At 35.1% G+C, this 5008-nt stretch overlaps 1 protein-coding gene across 2 annotated transcripts in view; it reads left to right on the top strand.

Annotated features, from left to right (window-relative positions):
• The window catches only part of MED15 (mediator complex subunit 15), a 196389-nt gene that overhangs the window by 80804 nt on the left and 110577 nt on the right, over positions 1-5008 (top strand). The gene's annotated exons all lie outside the window — the stretch shown is intronic.

Raw genomic sequence — 5008 nt, 5'->3', positions numbered from 1 at the left:
TGATGTTCAAGCAATTGTTTTTTCACAGAGGGGTCCGTGACATATTTAAAATTTTTAAAGTGGTTCATTGTGCCAAAAAGGTTAAGAAACACTGATCTAGAGGAACAGTGACTTAATCAGCTCTAATTGGATGGCGGTCTCTACGAGTTGTTTACTGGGCTGCTTCGAATTTCATGACGTACACTAGAGCGCTTTTCAAATCTTTAACATCCGCCATTCGTAGAGCTTTCTATATTTCAGGATCCCAGATGCCGTCGATAAAGTATGCAGGCACAGGATTTCGTTTGTTTCTGTCGGGCATTCTGAAAAGGCGAGATGAGACAGCCTTTCAACATCCTTCGCAAGTTGCTGGAGAGTTTCCTTGGGTTTCTGTTGACGGGATTTTAATGAAAGCCTGCTGTAGTCTTTTAAAGAATTCTCCCCAAAGCGCAGCTCCAAGGCGCTTTACAGACCTTCGAAATCTAGCATTTTATTTTCGGGAAGAGTCCGACTGCTCCCAGAGAAGCGGCGAGATGACAGGCCTTAGCTTGGGGATCCCATCCATTCACTTCCGCCACTATAGAAAATTGTGTCTTATATAATTCCCATCATATGTGTATAAATTCAGGGAGGGAAGAGCAGGCATGGGTAAAAATTTAAAACCATCACTATTGCTCCCTGACGTCGCTACGAATTTCTTCAAGGTATCAACATCTTTGGCGACCGCAGTAATCCTGTCATCGATTTGCTGTTTCACGGCAGAAACTCTCTCTTCTATTTGTACTTTTACAGAAGAAACTTTCTTCAATGTGTCTAACTCTTTTCATCAGCATCAATTCTGCCTTCCGTAGCCTGGACTTTGTTTTTTATTATGCAGGTAATTTCTCTTGTCATTTCCTGTTGACTTGCTTTCATCTCCTCTTTAACGGATGCTTGACAAGCTTTTATTACTTCTTTAACGGAGTTTACAGTTTCTTCCATCCTTTCTTGGAATGCAGGAAACGTAGTTATTAACTGCCTTAATTGTTCTTCCATCCTCTAGTTATTGGCATTCAATCCCACGTTTGACACCAAAAAATGTTGCGTGCATACAGGTTCGTAATAGATTAAATGCACAAGTCCGATAAAAAGTTAATAAAATTTATTCTTGAAGAAATATAACAAAACGCTGGATTTTTCCTCAGAGATAATCGTACAATATCACAATATCACGCAGTAGGTATATTTTTAACTACTAAAATGTTAAATAGAACGCAATGTAAAGTGCAGAGAAGGCTATCCGATTAACAACAACAGCTTACTAAACAACTACTGAGCTGAGATGTCTCTCTCCGCTCTTTTTAAAGCTTTTTAATCGGTCGCGAGAAAATTCGGGTAATTTCTGCTTCTCGGGATTTCTGGAAAGCAAAAGAGTAGAATTGCAGCTAACACAGTAGTCAATTACATTGATTCAATTTAAATATAAATTACGAGATATCTATTTATTAAATGTTAAAAGCGCATACTGATGTATTTTTACTCTTCCGGCGTAGCTTTCTCTTAAAATATGCCTCACGCTGCATTGCACGGGGATATAATAAAATTTTAATTATAATTCTTCTAACATTAGATATTTAAATATAAAATTCGTAACAATACTGAAGAATCACACATGTTTTCAAATTCTTAGGATGATTGTATTTATTTTGCTTTTCTTAAATTTTTCTTAAAAAAGTCAGTTTTTGAAAAGGCTTATCTCCAAATTAGATTGTTTGAAATTTTGGTGCTAATTGTTCGTAAGCCATATCGACTGCAAATTGAAATATCAGCTGGTCAAAATGTCTTGGATCCTCAAAATACTGCCTAGCTTTCTAAATCATGAAGAGGGAATTTTTTCTTGTATTAAAGTGGTGTGAGTACAAAAAATTTCACTATGCATAAAATTTTCTACCTTAACTTCAAGGATTGTTTAATCAGTAACATATATACAGTTATGTAATTTTAAAATATTCTGCTTTCTCAAATGTATGTCCAGATAATGCATCTCTCAAAATTATTAAAATTTAACAATAGAACCCTTCGGATCCGAATCACAGTGCTTTTTACTCTTTCAATGTTTTAATGTAGTAAGTTTCCTCTGAAATGTCTGGAGATTCAGATCGGTTTCAGTGAATGTTTTGCTTATTACAGTCACAGCTAATCTTTCTTATCTCCCGATGTAGGAATTTGGCTTCATCGCGTATTTCATTTTTTTTAGTGGCTGTACGGATTTCTTGCCGAAAGTTCTGTTCAAGTGAAAAAGATACATTGGCTGTCCTCCATGTAAGGAATGGCAGAGAAAGATCTCGGCCAAAGAATTTCAGCTTGTGAATCTAGTACTGCTATGAACAACATTTATTTTATGCGAACAAAAACGAAAAATTTTTATTCTTATTCTTCTTAACTCCGAACCCTTCCCCCCCCCCAAGAAAGAGATGATCTATTCGTGTGATTAAATTTCAGTGCTATATCATCTGACAGTAGACTAAAAAAAAGTTGTCCCAGTAATTTCTATGCTGAAACAATTACCATGTTTTCAAAAAAAGCAGAAATAGAATATGTTCCTTCATGTTAGTGAATAAAAATAATAATAATACCTGGAATGGGAAGTTCGCCTATGGATTATGGCGAAGTACGCTAGAGCTATCTGCCTCATCTTGATTAAAGAAACAGATTATTTCTTGGCATATGCTTGACAATCAGGATGTATTTGTTGTCATTACTTCCCTGGTGTAGTGCTTTGGAATATTCACTACTCTCCAATTACTCTGTTAAAAATTGCGTTAAAGATCTTTGTTAAATAGAAATCATGAGTTATAAGTGTACTGTAAGGCTGTTTCTGAGTAAAAACAGACATAGCTGTGTGTATAACTCTCATTTGAAGCTGTTCATTTTCTTGATAGTAAAGAACTCGATTATGTATGTGTAAAGAATCCTAGAGAGCCCAGTTTTCTTTCTAAAATATATCATATACCACTATCTTAATTCATATACTGATCACTTTCACAAATTTTATTGGCAGCTACTGATTTGAATTTTTAGCTTGAAGCCTCCGTGTATTTTTGGTTTCTAGATCTGCTTCTGATGCTATAATAACTAATATGATAGACCGCAGAAGCTAAGCATCCGAATTTTTCTTCAGCTTTCGAACAGCATTCATAAGAGCACGTATTTACACCATTTTCTTATAGATGCATCACAATTCCCATGCAGTGTCTTTATGACAAGATCTACGCATCTCTCTCTAACATAATCGGTCTAGATTTTGATTTTTTGATCAAGCAACGAGCTCTTTGAGACATAGTCACTCTAAGTAAGAACTTGTGGCTACAGGATAAAAATGCTCTAGCCATCACGATAGCTAATAGTTATATTTTCTTATGTACAATAATGCTTTTCAGATTTTTGTAAAACTCCTGTTAAACATAGACAATGGAATGTTCTTATTTGATATTTGTTTCTGAGAAGGGGAGAGGAATAGCCTATAGAATTATTTCTAGTATCAAGAATGAACACATTTTCATTCTGAGGGTTAACCAAAATAGGACCCAAGTCATGTTAGCATTAGTTTGAAAAGATCGTAGCATTTCTCAGATATATACAACCTACATTTGTTTCCATACATAGATGTGTACTCTTTTGACTCTTGGAAAGGTCTTTGGCAAATCTAAAGTCAATAGATGCAGAGATTGAAGAAATTTATGAATTTCAAGAACATGATAATCGTTTTAAGATCGTTGCTGTTTCTTCAAGGAGGATGTAAACAAAATAGCTAACTATGTTATAAAAAAGTCAGTTTTTGAAAAGGCTTATCTCCAAATTAGATTGTTTTAAATTTTAGTGCTAATTGTTGATGTTCTCTGAAATTATATCTGATTATTCAGATGTTATCCAAATGCACGAAAAAAGCTTTGCACAATTCTCTGCTGACCCTCTTTCTATAAAACTTTTAAATCGCAATTAATTTTTAACCATAATCATGTAATCGAAATTTCATCACTTTGTACTACTACTGACTTAACTAACTTGTGGTACCACTGATTTACTAATAAATAAAACTGTAGAGTCTCACTTGTTTTGGTAACATACATTAAATCAAGACTCCTATGTAGACTTAAGCGACTTATCGCTGTGTCTAGGAAAGCAGATAGAAATGTACTAAGGGTGTAAAAGACCATTTTATTCACTTCCGGTGCTTACAAATCAGCGAGCATTTATAGTGTGAACCCATAAGTAGAATTTTAAATTAATAATACAAGTTGGTTCTTAACATACACAGGCGTAACGGCACTATCTGCAACGCCGTAGACAGGCATGCTTATCGTACAGTAACAACTAGTAACGTGGTCTTCAGCAAGCAGAACACCCTCTGACTAAAACAAAAGTAATCTGAAACCCTGACTTAAATACCCCGAGCTAAATTTGCATTCTGGCAGGAAAACAGAAAGAGACAAATTACAATATAGATTCGTAACATAAAATAACCGGTTAATTAACATATACTATACTTTTACAAAGATTTCTTAGTTTTTCTCATGTATAATATAAATGCTATTTCTTCAAAAGGTTAGCTTATAATAAGCAGATTGCCATGATTTGAGCGCACCAATTACCAAATGAATAAAATCGTTGAACATTCATAGTTTGAGCCGCCCAGACGGGAAAGTGGTTAGTGACTCTGAGAGCCGCACAGAAGGGCCCAGGTTCGAACCCTGGAGAAGGCATGGATGTAAAATTGTCTATCCCTTTGTATGAGGAAACGCTGACCGCCTATTAGGTGCCTCTATAATAAAATGATCATCGCCTCTGTCCTTAGTAGTGGTCACAGCCTGAAATAATAAAAAAATAATAAAATTGTTAGTTTGAACAGGGTTTGAATATTTGCAAAAGGACTAGCTGTAAAGCGACCTTTCCATGTATAACGTTAATACGAATCAGTTTTACTGAGAAAGTCCTCTACGAAAGCATGCCTTCTCTGTTCTTACTTTACCGTTATCTGTTAAACAACATC

The sequence above is a fragment of the Stegodyphus dumicola genome, chromosome 9 (genome assembly GCF_044657685.1).
Source record: "Stegodyphus dumicola isolate Sdum_Otavi_A_Nest chromosome 9, ASM4465768v1".
Lineage (NCBI taxonomy): Eukaryota > Metazoa > Arthropoda > Arachnida > Araneae > Eresidae > Stegodyphus > Stegodyphus dumicola.
This window is presented reverse-complemented; position numbering and strand designations above follow the sequence as displayed.